At 44.2% G+C, this 16,886-nt stretch overlaps 1 long non-coding RNA gene across 1 annotated transcript in view; it reads left to right on the plus strand.

Annotated features, from left to right (window-relative positions):
* The first annotated feature begins 2,227 nt into the window (after positions 1-2,227).
* The window catches only part of LOC127555906 (uncharacterized), a 41,643-nt gene continuing 26,984 nt past the window's right edge, over positions 2,228-16,886 (plus strand). The window contains exons 1-2 of the long non-coding RNA XR_007952306.1: positions 2,228-2,428; positions 13,879-14,111. This is a non-coding gene — a long non-coding RNA (uncharacterized LOC127555906). The remainder of the gene's footprint in view (positions 2,429-13,878; positions 14,112-16,886) is intronic.

The following is a 16,886-nucleotide window of genomic DNA, read 5'->3' on the forward strand; positions in this document are numbered from 1 at the left end:
CTTGATTGATCGTTGATTATCTACCAGGGGTTTTAAATAGGGGACCAGTTCACTGTCCCTCAGATTGTTGGAGGGCCGGACTATAATAAAAACAAAAACTTTGTTTTGTGGGCCTTTAAATAAAGAAACTTCATAGCCCTGGGTGAGGGGGATAAACGTCCTCAGCTGCTGCATCTGGTCCATGGGCCGTAGTTTGAGGACCCCTGATCTAGACTAAAGAAGGGGATGGCAATTGTTGTTCAGGCAGGTCCAACTCATTGGGATGCCATTTAGGAGTTTTCCTAGCAAAGATACTGGAGTAGTTTGTCATTTCAACTCATTTTACAGATGAGGAAACTGAGGCAAAACTAGTAAATGTCTGAGACTAGATTTGAATGCAAGAAATGGAGTCTTCCTGACTCCAGGCCCAACACTCTATGCAGGTCCCCTAGCTGCCTCAAGAAAAGTGATGAGGAAAATGTATATTAAACTAATTAGTTGTTACGTATTTACTTGCACCTCCCTGGGGCTCCAAAGGCAAAAATGAAACAATCTCTGACCTCAACAAGCATACATTCGGTTGGCAGAGACAGTACAAACAAACGTAAGTAAGTATGAAATAAGCATCGAGTATTGGGCCGGCATTAGCTTCTGGTTGATGAGGAGAGGGCTCCTTATATAGGAGATGGAATTGCTGTTGAATTCCTCTCCCTCCAGGAAATGCCTTGAAGCCCCCCCCCCCATGTCTCCCTCTCCCCCAATTCCCTTCCTCTAGGAACCATTTCCAACAGAAAGCTGTTCTTAATTCATCCAGTTACAAACACTTTCTCTTGACATGACTGCGTTTGTTTCTATATACTTTCTATTTAATTCTTTTTATACATATTGGACTTTTCCCTCAGTAGAATTGAAGTGCACGGAGGGCAGGACCTGTTCTGTTTGTATCCCTGACACCTTTCATAAGGGCATGACTTAGCAGATGCTCACTCTGAACTGAATTATTAATAAGATTTCCCATTTCTGCAGTCCTTTCTACCAAACCCTCACAACAATCCTGTAGGGCAGGCAACATAAGCATTATTAACCCTCTTTTCACCTGACTTGTCCAAAGTCACACAATTAGGAAGGGTCAAGACCTGTTTTCTCCAGGGCTGGGGTCTCGATATAGATTGTCGTGTCTAGAGCTTAAAGGCTCTTAGGGAACATTTAATTAACCCCCCCCCTTTTAAGAAAAGAATTGAAGTAATTTGGTCAAGGTCACCACGGTTGGAAAGACCAGCCCTCCCCGACTCCAGTACTCAGCATTCTTTCTTCCCCTGCTGCGGGTGGCCTCCAGAATAGGACTACATTACATATGGTTCAACCCGCCCAATCAACACGCATTGATTGAGCACCTACTGTGTACCAGGCACTGCACTGGACACTGGGAATGCAGGTAGAGAGCTTCAGCTTCTCTAGGAGTTTCATTTGCCAGAATATTTTTACAGAATAAATGAAGAACAAATCAGAGAGAATCAGAATATTTTTACAGAATAAATGAAGAACAGATTAGAGAGAATCAGAATATTTTTACAGAATAAATGAAGAGCAAGTCAGCGAGCTCAGAGAAGGCTAAATGCGCCAGCAGTTGGCAAGGAAATCCGTGTTCGTGGCCCCCTACTAGACTGTCGATGCCCTGGAGGCAAGGGACCTGAGTTTTCTCTCCTAGCCTTGGGCAAAAGGCTCGGCTCCCTTTTAAGTTTCCCGGAACGGAATTGGTGAATTTCACTCGGGTCTAGTTCCTCTTCTCAGCTCCCCTCTGGGGACTGGTGAAAAGGGGTGGGGTGACTAGGAGCCTGAAAGATTGGGAGCGCCTAAGAAATTTTAAATTAAAAATTTTAATTTTAAAGAGAATTTAGAGCTAGTCCTCCAATCTCTCCCCTCCCCCACCCTTTTGCGAAAAGCGGCTCCGAGAGGTTGAGTCACCGCCTAAGGTCCCGCTGGCAGTTAGCCATCGAGTCACATTTGAACCCAGATCCTCGCCACGGCGCCTGGAGGGAGCAGGGGCCCTAACCTTGAGGTTCTTCTCCTCCTGCCCTTGAGATTCAGTAATGCCGTTTGGGCCGCAGCTACCCCTTCCCCTCCCCCCCCCCCCGTCCCTCCCCCCTCGCTCGCCAGCTCCGTCCTCCCCCTTCCCCCACCCCAGAGGTGGCGTTCCCCTTTAAAAGTCCCAGCACATGCTAAGATGCGGCGCTCCTGCAGGCTGGGCTGCGGCACTCGGGAACTCTGCTGAGCTGGGCAGTTCGCGCAGCCCGAGCTGCCCGAGCGTGTCATTGTGTGCGGGCGGCGGGCGGCCACTGCACCAGCCGCTCAACTTTGCCGCTCGCCCCCTCCACCTCCCGCCCGCGGCCGAGAGACCCCGGCCCCGGAGGAAGCCCCGCGCGCCCCGAAGCTCAGCGCGCCCGCTCGGGTAAGCTGCCGGGTCCCCAACCGCGGCGGGGTGGTGGGCAGCGGCCGGCTGGCCGGCATGGCCAAGCCCCCTCCGGCCCCCCGCTCCCTCGGGAGCTCTCACCTGGGGGAGGAGGGAGCGAGGCATCCTGCCGCAGCCGGGGCCCGGGCCTCTCCCCGAACCCCCTCCTCCTTCCCTGGCTCCGAACTTCCCTGGGCTAGGCTTCGTTCGGAACCGGGGCGGTGAAGCCGGGCTGGCCGGAGGTGGACAACTCTCCGGGACGCCGGGTTCAAACCCGAGGCGGGTGAACTCGGGCCACTCATTAATCTCTCGAGACCTCCCCCCTCCCTTAAAAGCACGGGGCTGGGGACTTAACCTTTGCGGCCCCTTTCTGTTCAGTGCCTTACGTTCTTACTTTTTCTTTTCTTTGACTCAAGTCGGAGAGAGAAACAAGCATTTATTAAGCACCTTTTGTATGCCCGAAACTGTGCTGGGGATTCCAAAGCTGGCCTTGGAATCAATTTTCTTCCTTTCCGGTGCGTCCATTAAACGTGTGCACGACAGATCTGAGCTATCCTCCTCCGGTCACTACTACTATTACTACTACTAGATGCGAATAATGTTGCACATTAAGGTTTGCAAAGCTCTTTACGGAACCTAATTCTTTAGCCCTTTCCCTTCCAGACTATTGGGAAAATAAATAGGGAAAGCTGGTTTTTAAAGGGAAAACTTGAGGATTCTTTTCTCTCCCCCCTTTTCTTAGTGGGTAAAAAAAAGGAAAGCGGTGGAGCACTTTTGGAAAACTTCAGGGTTTTTTCTCTATGAGAATCTTGTTTCCCCTCTTGCGGCCGTGGCTGCGCAAAGCTCCCGGTGTGATGGGGGATTAGGGGAAGCTGGCAGCCGGGGTGTCTGGGGCCGCGGGCCAAGGGATCGATTGGCCGAATTGGGTCCGGGCCGGGGAGCTGCGGGAGCGTGAAGGAGGGGAGGTGGGGGGGACGGGCGCGCGGGCTGGCCCGGGAGTCCAGGTGCGAGGAGAGCAGGAGCAGGCAGCTCGAGGAGCCGGGCGCCCACCGGCCGCCTCCAGCTTGCCCTCTGCGGGCCGCCAAACCGCCGGGACCGAGGCAAGGAAGCTGTGGAGGCTGGAGGGGGCTGGGCCCGGGCCAGCAGCCGTGAGTGGGCTCAGCCGGGCCCGGCCAGATCAATGGCTTGTGCCTGAAGCTCGGGTTCTCGGGGCTGGTGGTTTCGTGATGTAATTGCTGCAGTATTCCTCGCGCTCGCCAGCTTTGCTTTTTCCAATCACTCCCGAGTTGCGGGTTGCCTGGCTGCGCCAGTGACCCGGGCTCAGGAATCCCTGCCTCCTTCTTCCACTTTCAGCACCAGCCCCAGTCCCCTCCTCCAATCCATCCCCCCCACCCCCACCCCCGCTGCTGCTTTCCTTAGTGGGTTCAAGGAAGCTGCAGCCAGCCGCCACTCCTTCCATCGAGGGGCCGGGGCAAACCACGGTCTGAATTTCCCTGGCCTCCAGACAACAGGCGGGAGGTCTCTCCCCTCCTCCCCCCTTCCCCGCCTCAGCACCCGGGCCTGGGAAATGGGAAAGGAAATCTGATTTCGGAGGCCGTGTCTGGGCTTGCCTGGGCTTGTCGAGGCCTCTCCCAGGGACTGGGCAGACCTGGGTGGATCTTCAGGGGAGGGAACCGAAAGGCTTTGTTGCCTAGGCCCCGAGGCCCGGGGTGTCTGGCTGGGACGGGGGTGGGCGGGGGAGAGAGAAAGCCAGAGGCTACCAGTCAATTTACAAAGTATCCAATGCAAGGAAACCGAGATAAAGACTTTTTGTGTGTTTGTCTCTCTTTGGTAAACCAGCAGGTTTAATCAGGCTACAAAAATTAGCTGAAGCCTCGGGACTTCAGGGACTCAGAATTAGGGAGTTTGGGATTCAGAATAATGGCTCTGACTTGTGCTGGTTGTGTGATGCTGGATAAGTCACTTACCTTCATCTGTAGAATGGGGATGAAATCTTTAGCAGTTACCCGGAGTGGGGTTTTTGTGAGAATGAGGCAAATTTTAGAAGGCTCTTCTGAGAGAAGGGAGGGGATACCAGCCTTGAAGTCAGGAATTGAAGCAGAAAGAATGATACACTAGGAAAGGTGTTGGATTTGAAGAAAGAAATTCAGATTCCAGTTCTCAGGAGCACCTAGGTGGATGGAACATTGGCCCTGCAGACAGGGAAGACCAGAGTTCAAATTTGACCACAGACACTCTGTAGTGGTGTGACCCAGGTAAGTCATTTAACTCCAAAAGTCTTCTTCTAGAAACCCCAAGTTCAGACTCTATTCCTTTCTACCTCTGTAACCTTGGGCAAGTGTTCTGACTCTCTGGGTTTCCTTGTCCTCATCTATAAAATGAAGAGATTGGATGAGAAGAGAATTCTCATTTTCCTTCCTGCTCAATTCAAATTCTGCCTCCTACTTCTCTGAGCATCAGAGGCAGATTATTTAGCCTCTTTTTAACATGGAGAAATAACTACCATTTTCCTGCAGCAAAGGCTTGCAAAGGACTTTTTGTATATTCATTCATTTGATCCTCAGAACAACCCTGGGAAGTAGGTGTTATTATTCCCCATTTTACAGATGAGGAACATGAGAGTAACTTTGTGATTACAGGTAAATCACTTGACCTTCCGTTTCTACTGAAACCAAATTTCTAAGACTGCAGAGGCAGTGTATCACAATGGAAAAAGCCCTGGCTTGAGGACAATAGAAGAGTTAGACTTAGTAGCCCTGCCTCTGTGACCTTGGAGAAGAGGTCATTTCATCTCTCTGAGCCTCAGTTTCCCCATCTGTAATATGGGGAGATGGGGTGTATGATCCTACAGGTCTCTTCTCCTTCTAAATCTGTGATCTGAAGTTGCAGATCAAGGTGAAGAGAGTTTCTTTTCTGGGATTTCCATACACCAATATGGTGGCGTACCCTAAATATCTGCCGAAGGTTACATAGCCTGAGAGCTATAGGAATAATTCCTAGCCCTAATGTTCTTTTATCGAACAATCTCTCAGGACATGGGATCTTCCTGGGTTTTATTTTTAGTTTTGCCCAGTTTGTTATTTTTTTTCTAAATTCCATCCTATGGCACAATGTTCTGTCTACTTGGTGTTTTGTGGCAAATAAAAGGAGAGGGGGTTGTAAGGGAACAGTAGGTAGCTGAGAAATGTGCCTCCTGCCTTCAGGATGAATACTGAACAGGGAGGTTTAGAAACTCTGCCGTTTTCATCCAGGCCTTGGCAGGAGGATCTGAAGGGAGGGAGGCTGTGGCTTTGAGTGGAACTGGGCCGGCCCTGGGCGCCCTGGCAGAGGACACTCTGGACCCTTGCTGGGAAGCCAGGAGGCAATCGATGGGAGAATTGTGCCCTGTCTGATCTTTTTACTAGATTAGAATGGCAGCCACAGTTGGTGACTCTCTGCTGCCGCCCTAAGAAGTGGCCTGCAGTGTGCCAAAGAAGGAATGGGGAAGGAGTAATTTGCTTTTCTCAAACAGAATAGAAAACAATTAAAAATAACTTTAAAGAAGAATCAGGGGACCACTGGATTATCTGAGGAGGCGGGGAAGCTGATCCTGGTTAGAAATGAAAGAAATGTAAGCTCTCTGTTTGCTGCATAAAGTAGGATCTGGCCCGTGAGTGGCCAGGACAAAATAGGGAGAATTCATTTTTAATTGTATTTTTAAAAGAGTGACACTGACACTTCATCCAGCATTAATGATAGTCCAATTATCTCTCTTTTAAAATGTTGTTTAAGTTATAAACTGAACTTTTTTTTGAATTTTTATTTATTATTATTATTATTTTAATAATTATAACTTTTTATTGACAGAACCCATGCCTGGGTAATTTTTAACAACATTATCCCTTGCACTCACTTCTGTTCCAACTTTTCCCCTCCCTCCCTCCACCCCCTTCCCCAGATGGCAAGCAGTCCTATACATGTTAAATAGGTTACGGTATATCCTAGATACAATATATGTGTGCAGAACCGAACAGTTCTCTTGTTGCACAGGGAGAATTGGATTCAGAAGGTAAAAATAACCTGAGAAGAAAAACCAAAATGCAAACAGTTTACATTCATTTCCCAGTGTTCTTTCTTTGGGTATGGCTGCTTCTGCCCATCTTTGATCAATTGGAACTGAATCAGAAGTTCTCTTTGTCGAAGAGATCCACTTCCATCAGAATACAGTATCGTTGCTGCAGTGTATAATGATCTCCTGGTTCTGCTCATTTCACTTAGCATCAGTTCATGTAAGTCTCTCCAAGCCTCTCTTAAACTGAACTATAAAAACAAAAGCAGATACACAAGTGGTGCAATATAAGACTAATGGATTTCTTATCACTCAATAAAACAGTTATTAGGCACCTATTAGATATCAAGCACTAAACTCAGTCAAAAAGTTAATAAACATTCTTTAAGCACCTACTATTTGCCAGACATTGAACTGGATCAAAAAAGTCAATAAATATTTATTAAACACCTATTGGGTACCAAGCACTAAGCTCAGTCAAAAAAGTTAAGAACATTTATTAAGCACCTGCTGTGTGTCGGGCACTGTAATAAGTACTAGGGATACAGAGAAAGGCAAAAGATAGTCCCTACTTTCAAAGGGCTCTCTGCTTAAAGGGGCCAGGGACAATATACAAATAACTATGTACAAATAAGATATAGACAGGATAATCAATAGAGAGTAGGCATTAGAATTAGGAAGACTCAGGGAAGAAGTTAGCTGTAAGTACTGGGGAGACAGAGAAAGATGAAATAAGGTAGGAGCTAATTGTCTCCTCATTCCAGCTCTATCACTTATATGCTTTGTGATCCTGAGCAAGTCTTCACCTGTCTTTTTTGATTTCCAATAAAATCAAGGATCTCTGAGCATCTGTCCCTTGGTCCCATCCATCTAACTTTTAAATCCGTGACACTGATCGTGATAGCTAGCATATACACAGTACTTTAAGTTTGAAAGACATTTTATAAGCCTCATAACAACTTGAGAGGTAGGTACTATTATTATCCTTATTTTACAGATGAGGAAACTGAGGAAGCTGGTGGTTAAGTGTCTTGCCCAAGGTTCAGTAGTACTGATTCTGAGGTCACATTTGGAGTTAGGACACGAGCTCTGTGTCTCAATGTTCCAAACTCCACAGGGAGTACAAAATTTGCTCTACGTGTACTAAGTGATGTCACTTGGCATTTCTTTGTATAAGCTTTTCCATATTTCCTTACAAATGTGTGCTCTGTATATTTGTTGTCCTTGTGTGTATGTTTTTGAGGCTCAGGAATACTTGTTTACATTAAAACATTAGTTGTCTGAGGGTAGGGACTGTGTGCCTTACAATGATCAGGATTTGGAAAATGTGATAACATTTGTGTAGAATGCTCACGTGGCACAGGGAATAGAGCCCTGAGCTTGGTGTTATCTGTCTGAATTCTAATCCAGTCTCAGTCACTAGCTGTGTGATCTGGGCAAGTCACTTCACTCTGTTTGCCTCAGCTTCTTCATCTGTAAAATGACCTGAATAAGGAGATGGCAAACCACTCCAGTGCCTCTGCCAAGAAGACCTCAAAGGGGGTCATGAAGAATCGATCATGAAGGGAACTGTATAACAACAACGGAGTATCTGCAGATCTGATTTGTTTCTTTTTGTTTGCATATCATCTACCACATTGGACTATGAGCTCTTTGATTACAGGGACTATGTGGTTTGCTTTTCTTTGTAGCACAAGATATTTAGCACAGTGCCTGACACACTGTAACTGATGTTTGCCGATTGTTTCTTTTAGTAACTCCCTCTGCCAATGAAGAGTCTCTAATGTCTCCTCTTAGTTACTCTGTCGTCAGAGGCTATATGTGATATATGTAATATTGTATCTATAACATAGTGGATATAGCTGATATCATTATATATATTTACATAGTACCATATGCTATCTTATAGTATATACAGTGCACATTTTATATGATATAGCATGTATATAGTATCGCGTGCTGTGGTATGGTATGTTAAGCTTTGCAAATTCCTTTATACATTTTATCTTTGCATCAATTCTTGGAGGTAGGGAGTGTTATTATTTTCACAGTTGAGGAAACCAAGTCTGACAGAGAGGTTGTGCCATTTGTTCAGGGTCACATGACTAGTAAGCGTTTGAGGCAGAATTCAAACCTCAAGTCTTCCTGATACTTAGCACAGAGTCTGTCATGTGGAAATGCTTGTTAAATTTGATTGAATCCTTAATTCTAAGACCTGGAGCTGAATTTACTGCATCTAGATCTGTGACACTGAGTCACAACTAGGTGGCGCAATATATGATAATCAGGACGATCCGAGACTCTTCTCTTAGTTTCTTCATCTCTAAAAGGTGAGCATTCACTGACCTCGAGGTCTCTTTCAGATTGGCATCTATGATCTCGAAGAACTAGGCTGCATGTGGCGAATGCAAAGGGGTCAGTCCCCCCTCACAGAGACGAGCTTTCTAACACCTTCTCCGTGATCTCTGATTCCCCCAACTGTTAGTGTCCCTGGAAATCTCTTTGTAATTGCAAATGAGACGACACGTACAGATTTTGCAAATGTTGGAAGTGTGCTATAAATGTCAGCTATTATTATTATTTTATTTTATTTGAATTTACCCATATGCTTTTCTGATAGAACGCAAGCTATTATAAGAAAGGCGGAGCTTTTCTTTTTTGCCTCTGCATTTTCAAATCCTAGTACAGTTCTTGACACCATTGGGATGGGAAGGTAGAGCTGTGATTTCATAGGTACAGGGAAACTCCAATGCAGATCATTTCCATTTCTTCCCCTGGAGATACTTCTATCTCTGCCGGGGCCATTGAAAGGTCAAGTTTCTAGGCTACTAGAGGAGGCCCAGACTCACACAGATGCACAGGAGTAGCAATAGGATTTGGACCTGGAACTTCACATGCTGAGCTAGGTCTTTTCCCACTGGGAACTGACACTGGGTCATACAGTGTATCAGAACCAGCCCTTGAACTGGGGTCTCTCTAGACACCAAAGTTGGATCTCTATCCCCAGTGACATACTGCCTCCAGCTTGGCACCCAGTGGGGGTTTAATCAAAGCTTGTTAACTAATTGATTCTTGGGCTCAAATAAATACATAAAAAACAGCTCCTGCCCTCTAAGGCATTAGAGAATCAAAGCTGAACTCATTTTTAATAACTGATCTCGTTTCTTTGCTGGTTCTTTACCATCTCCTGGTCCAATCTTCCTTCATTATATGTTTTCTTAAAATACTTTTTTTTTTTTTTGCATATTTTTGTTTTTACTATTAGATGTATTTGGTTTTATATATATATATATATATATATTTCCTCATTGCTCCCTAAGGAAGTGGATTATATATGCAAACAATAATTTAGCATCAGGGGCCTGGGGTTTTTAATCTAGTGTCTGCCTTTTTTTCTAATCTCTGTCAACTTTCCAGGCTTTTGTTCTCTCATCTACCAAATGAAAGGAGGTTGGAAAGCATGTTGGATTTGGAGTTAGAAGCCTTAGGTTCAAATTGAGGCTTGCCACTTATTTCTTAGGTGACCTTTGATTCATCTTCTTTAGCCTCAGTTTCCTCACCTGAAAAGATGGCGTAAGACTCAGAAGGCCTCCAAGTATCTACCATCCTATGACTCCTGGTCTGTCGTCTGGCCGCTACTTTCTGAGAAAAGCAGAGTGCAGAGGGACCAAAACTTGGGAACATGATACTCACATTTCAGGGCCCAGATGGAGCCCTTGGAAGAAAGAGGAGATTTTTTCTTACTCTTAGATCAGAGGAAAGGCCAGAGAGACTATTTTGAGATAGGGAGGAGGGTAGATAAGGGAGATATCCCAGAATGGACTAAGCCGTCTTGATTTTTTTTTTCTCTGTTGGGCTCTTAGCAGATGACTTCACCCCAAATTTGAGGCATACAGGCCCGGGGCCAAGAGAATAATAATAAGGATGCCTGGAATTTCTAACACCGCAGACAGAAGGCCTGATTTAGTCTCATAACATTCCTATGAAGTAAGAGAAAAGAAAGGGGATTCTTCTCTTCATTTTTCATTTGGGGAAAGTAAGGCTCAAGACTGGGCATGTGACGTCTCCTTTTAGAAGATGATTAGGCAAGGCTAGGAATAGACTTTTTGTCTCCTTATCCTAGATCCAGCTAAGGGTCTTTTTGCTTTGTTTCACTTCAGTGATCGGTGGAATCTGTTATACTTTGTATTTAGGATAGATAAGCCATTATGAGGGTAGGGCACTGGGACTTTGTCCCAAGTTGCCAACAATTAGGAGTGCACTTCTTTCTCAGGAGAAAATTTCTGCTATATCAGAGTTCACATCCTCCATGATTCCTGCCTGTCTCCCCTCCTCCCTTGCCTAACTCCTCTCCCAGGGATCCCTCATCATAGTCAGGCTTCCTGTGATCCCCACAAGATTATGAACTCCAGGAGTCTTTGGGGAATGAGGTGCCTTCCCCTCAACAACTATTTTGCCCCAAGTGAAAGAATTCCTTACTACAGAGTTGATCTCGGAACGAATGTTTTAGATGAGCTGCTGGTCTTAAAAATAATGTTTTGGCCTATTCTTAAACTTCTCATTTGATCAAATAATACAACTAGTAATTGTAGAGTGCTTTTCATATATTGTCTTATTGTGCGTGCGTGTGTGTGTGTGTGTGTGTGTGTTTTTAGACAGTTTTCCCCCCATTGGATTGTACGCTCATTGAAAGCAGGGGCTTTTACTTCTACATAGTGGCAACTAGGTGACTCAGTGGATAGAGTTAGGAAGATTCCAATCTGGTGTCAAATGTCCTAGCTGTGTTACCTCAGTTTCCTCATCTGTAAAATGAACTGGAAAAGGAGATGGCAAACCATTCCAGTATGGCCAAAATGTCTGAATAACAACTGTTATATAGTGGGTACTTAATAAATATTGATTGATTAACAACCTTGGAAGGAATATTATCACTGCTGAGTCATTTTAGAAATATCTGACTTTTGTTGATCCCATTTGTGTTTTTCTTGGCAAACATACTGAAGTGGTTCGTCATCTCCTCCTCCAGCTCATTTGACAGGTAAAGAAACTGAGGCAAAACAGGCTTAAGTGATTTGCCCAGGGTCACACAGCTAGTAAGTGTCTGAGACTCTATTATCATTGTTGTTGTCATTGTTCATTCTTTGTTCTTGAGGACCAATGACACACAAGAATCAGGTCTTGACTTGAGTATGAATTAGATTGAAATGAGACAGAGCTGTGCAAAGTTGTCAGCCTCGTCCTTTCCTTCAGAGAAGTCCAGCAGCAAGACAAAAAGGCAGAGTGATTGAGGATGGCCCAGGATGTGGTGTCTTTGGCTTTTTGGGATTAAGATCTTTCCCAGATCTCAGTTTATCTTTGCCCATTCAATGCTCAAGGGCTAGATAAGAATGAGATAACCGATAACCAGGTTCTATCCACACCCATGTAGATGTGAGCAAGTGGACAAAGTCCAGGGCTTCTCAGAGATCTGTTTTGTTTTTTTAGTAAGGCAATTAGGGTTAAGTGATTTGCCCAGGGTCACACAGTTAATAAGGGTTAAGTGTGGAGATTTGAACTCGGGTCTTACCAACCCCAGTACTCTATCCACTGCATCCACCCTTGAGACCTGTTTTTAATTCCTGACTCTCAAAGTTCCCAGCACTGTGATTCCCAAGCAAATTACTCAAGATCCCTTAATTCCTTCCCTTGTTTAGTTATCTCCCATTTAACCTTGCCTTTGCTTTGTGTGTATTTCTTTACATATTGTCTCCCCTGTTAGATTGTCAACTCCTTCTTGTTGAGAAAGAGCAGAGGTTGTCTGTTGCCTCTATTTGTATCTCCAGCCTTAGCCAAATGCCAGGCCTAATAGGTGCTTAATGATTATTAATTGAATTAATCTTTTTGAACCCCAATTTCCTCTTCTGAGAAATGCAAATAACAGATCCCCAGATTGTTTGAGGAATAAATGAAAAATTTGCAAATCTTACCTCCTAGATGACTGTGATTTCAATCCTATCAAACTGAATAAGTATTTGTTAAACTCCCACTAAGTACCCGGCTGAGGAAGCACAATGAAAAAGAGCTCCAGTCCTCAAGGGGTTTACATTCAATTGGATCAGGGATGTTTAAGGATGAGAAGGGACAAGTGTCTGCAGAAACATCTTCCAGCTTAAAGAAATCTTAGCCAAAGTCTGCTAAAGAAGTCTCATTTGTGGGGAAAGGAGGAGATCTATATTATCTTTGGCAATATGGCTTTTATGGAAATGTTTTAGGGGCAGCCAGATGGCACCCCTGTTGTCAGGAGGACCTGAGTTCAAATATGGCCTCAGACATTTAGCACTTTCTAGCTGTGTGACCCTGGGCAAGTCACTTACCCCCAGTTGCTCTCCCCAGAGGGGAAAAAAAGTCACTTACCCCCAGTTGCTCTCCCCAGAGGGGAAAAAAAGTTTTGTATGACTTCACATGTGCCTTCTTAATTGGAAAGGGGAGAGAAGGGAGAGAATCTGGAACTCGAAGTTTTAAAAACAAATGTAAAAATTTGCTTTACAAAATAAATAGTATGTGTGTGTGTGTTTTGTGTGTGTGTGTGTGTGTGTGTGTGTGTGTGTGTATGTGTGTGTGTGTACACATACAAAAAAATAAAGAGGCTTCAAAAATAGAGTTTGGAAGAATTTGGACTTCCATAGGAGTTTCCACCTTTCTGCCCCATGCCCTTCACCTCTTCCTGGCACATTTAGCTTTCAGAATGGGGGAAAGGAATAAGCATTTCTTATGTACCAGGTACTGTGCTAGCTAAGAACTGGTCAGTCATATCTGGAAATATGGGGAAATTGGACGTTGTTGTAATGGAGAGAAGCTATCAACATTAATACCCACTAAAGTAACAATATCAGACAGTTCAGTATTCTGCCTCAGTAGTCACACACACACACACACACACACACACACACGCATACATATCTCTGCCAAGAAGAGGGAAATGGCTTCCCAGATCTATTGTCTGGGAACCTTATTTGGTTTTCCATTATTTTCCATAACTTTCTTTTCCCAATCTTTTTCATTTACTCTGTGGAAAGCCTTGTGCCTATTGTTTTGGGGGTTCTGCTGACTTTACTCTGCATCAAATTCAAGTCTCAGGGAGGGGATTCTGGACAGCTATGGCATCCAGCCCTTCCTACCCTGGTACTTGGCTTTCCTGTAGGCTTGGGGATAAGGGAGGCTAAACAAAGGGAATGGGGCGGAAGCCAAGGAAATCCACTGACTCTTGGAGTTTGCAGATATTTCAATTGACATATAATTTCTTCAAGATTGTGGGGCCAGTGGGGTGCCCTGATTCTCTTTCCACCACAAAGACCTCCTCCTCTTCTTTCTTCCTTCTTCGTTCCCATCTTCTGGGTTTTTAACTATTAATTTTCCCTGCTAGGTCTCCAGAGAGAACATCGCCTTCCAGCCCCTGGCAAAGGAAAGGAGGATGCCTTCCAGTTGGAGAGGAGAGATGGGAAGGGGCCCAGATCTAACGGGCACCAGAGAGAAGAGGCCAGCTGCTGACCCAGAGGGGCTCGACTCATTGTGGGCATTCGAAGGAAAGACATCTGACCGGCTACCCTTCATGGACTCGGTTTCCACCTTCTGCTAATCGCTAGGCTCTTACAGAAGGTGAGTGTATAAGTGACTAAGCCAGGAGGATAGAAAATTGGCTGAATTCCTTATTAACCCAGACCTTCTCATCTAGCTGGGAAATGATACTTTCAGGTCTGGTTTTCAGAAGGACTTAAAAAGGACTCAAATTCTTAACTCGAGGACTTTGAATTCATTTTCAAGGGCTGGGCTAAAGAGGGGAAGAAATCCATATACATACACACATATACATATATGTATATATATTTAGAAAACAAATGATTCAAGTAATGTTTAAAATGCTTAAGTCTATCATTCATTCAATTAACATCCTGAAGTCATAGAATCAGAGCTGGAAAGGACTTTTAAACCAATTAGTTGATCCCTACTTGTTTCACAGAGTAGGAAAAAGAGAGGTCATGGGATCATAGATCAGTACTTCAAAGAGACTTCTGGGACCATCTAGTCTAGTAACTTTATAGATAAGGAAACTAGGCCCAGGGAAATCACAGGATCATGAAATCATTGTTTTAGAGCTGGGAGAGACCTTAGATACTAGAAAAAGAAACTGAGCCCCACAGGAGAAGTGGCTATGGAAGAAGGTATAAGAATTAGAATTTGAGTCCAGATCCTCTGACTTCTGATCTATCATTGCTCTTTCCATGAAAATAGAGTAACAGATACTACTAACGACAACCACCAGCATTTATAGAGTGCTTTCAGATTTATGAAATGCTTTACAAACATCTTATTTGATCTTTACAAAGTAAGTGCACCTACAAAATAGGTGGCTGTTATTAATGCCCATTTTATAGGTGAGGAAACTGAGGCAGAGAGATTAAGTGACTTGTCCAGGTTCACATAGCTAGTACATTTCTGAGGGGAAATTTGAACTCAGGTCTGAGGGAATGTTGGAATTCCAAGCACAGAACCCTATCTACTTTCCCATCTAGATGCTTCCAATGTGAGTAAGAATGAAAAAATGAAACATGACCACAATGGCTGGCATTTCCATAGCATGTGGAGGTTATCAAGTGTTTAATATTGATTTCTTTTGAGCCTATGAGAGAGTAAGGGAAGTACTATAGCTCTTATCATCCCCATTTTAGAAATGGGAAAACAGGCTCATTGGGGTTAAGTATCCTGCCCAGGGTCACACAGAGCCCAACTTTTAGAAGTAGGATTTAAGAGAACTTAATGTTTGGTAGGATCATAGTTTTAGACTCGGAAGCCAATTAGTCCTTCCCCCGAATTTCATAGATGAGGAAACTGAGGCACAAGATCATAATGGTGGCAGGTGGCAGAAACGTGAACTCAGGTCCTCTGATTCATGATCCGGTGTTCTTTCCTCAAAGTCATACTGCTTCCTGACTCCTTTTAAAGCTCATATGACATGTTCATTAGAAATAAACTTAACTGTTCAACCCTAAGGGCTTCTCTTGGGTAATGTTTTATTAGCAAATTATTATTAGATGGCTGGCTCTATCTGAGTTCCAATCCAACTCCAGTCACCTACTAGCTGCGTCACTCTGGACAAGTCACTTAATCTCTTTCTGAGTCAATTTTTATTATTTTTTTAAATTATAGCTTTTTATTTACAAGATATATGCACGGGTAATTTTTCAGCATTGATCTGCATTGATTTTTAGCCAATACAGACGAAGGCTTTTTCCTCCTGCACTGGGGAATAAGCCAGTATGACTTCAGCCAGTTCCAGGTCTTTGCTCTGGAAGGCTTGGCTTTGCGTTTAATTGATAACTCGGGCAAGAGCTTAATGACTGACTCGGAAAGGCTTTGATGTGGGTCTCTCTGTGCCCTTACACAATTTTATTGGGATTACGAGCCCCATCTCTGGCAGGATTACTAGGAAAAGGAGCATCGATTTTTATTATCTCTGTTTACCTGAATGGCCAACGTAGTCTTCCACATGGTATCCCAGTGTTCTAGCTCTTCCTTTCTCCAATCCATCCCTTCCCTCAAAAGTCCCCAAATAATCTTACCGACACTCAGCTCAGACCATGTTGCCCAACTTGTAATAAATTTGTAAGACAAAATCCAGACATTGACCTCCTCCCAAGATCCCTGAAAGATGGGGCTGTTGTTATCCCCATTTTCTAGTTAGGGAAACTGAGGCAGACAGAAGTACAGTGATTTTCTCAGAGTCACTCAGTGAGTGTCTGAGATGAGATTATCCACTGGGTGACCTAGATGAGAGAATGGAGAAAAGTGAAAGACCCAAAAGGACAGTTGTAGAGTTAATCCTTTCCCTGGCCTCCTCCCCACTAATGAGGAGGAAGAAGAGTAATCAAAAAAAGGGACCTAGAGTTTGAACTGGAAAGAGATAGGTTGTGGAGTGTGTGTGTGTGTGTGTGTATGTGTGTGTGTGTATGTTTGAATCAGGGAGGTGTGTCTTTTTTTAATTGAAGTTTTTATTTTCCAAACATATGCAAGGATAATTTTTCAACACTGACCCTTGCAAAATCTTGGATTCCAATTTTTCCTCCTCTTCCCCCCACTCCCTCCCCTAGATGACAGGTAATCCAATATATGTTAAACATGGCAAAAATATATGTTAAAACCAGCATGCGCATGCATTATTTTGCTGCGCAAGAAAAATCAGATCAAAAAGGAAAAAAATGAGAAAGAAAATGAAATTCAAGCAAACAACAACAAAATTGGTGAAAACACCATGTAGTGGTCCACACTCAGTTCCCACAGTCCTCTCTCTGTCTTCATCATAAGATCATTGGAACTGGCCTGAATCATCTCATTGTCGATGAGAGAGCCATGTCTGTCAGAAATGATCATTGTATA

This window comes from Antechinus flavipes, chromosome 3 (genome assembly GCF_016432865.1).
Source record: "Antechinus flavipes isolate AdamAnt ecotype Samford, QLD, Australia chromosome 3, AdamAnt_v2, whole genome shotgun sequence".
In the NCBI taxonomy this organism is placed as follows: domain Eukaryota; kingdom Metazoa; phylum Chordata; class Mammalia; order Dasyuromorphia; family Dasyuridae; genus Antechinus; species Antechinus flavipes.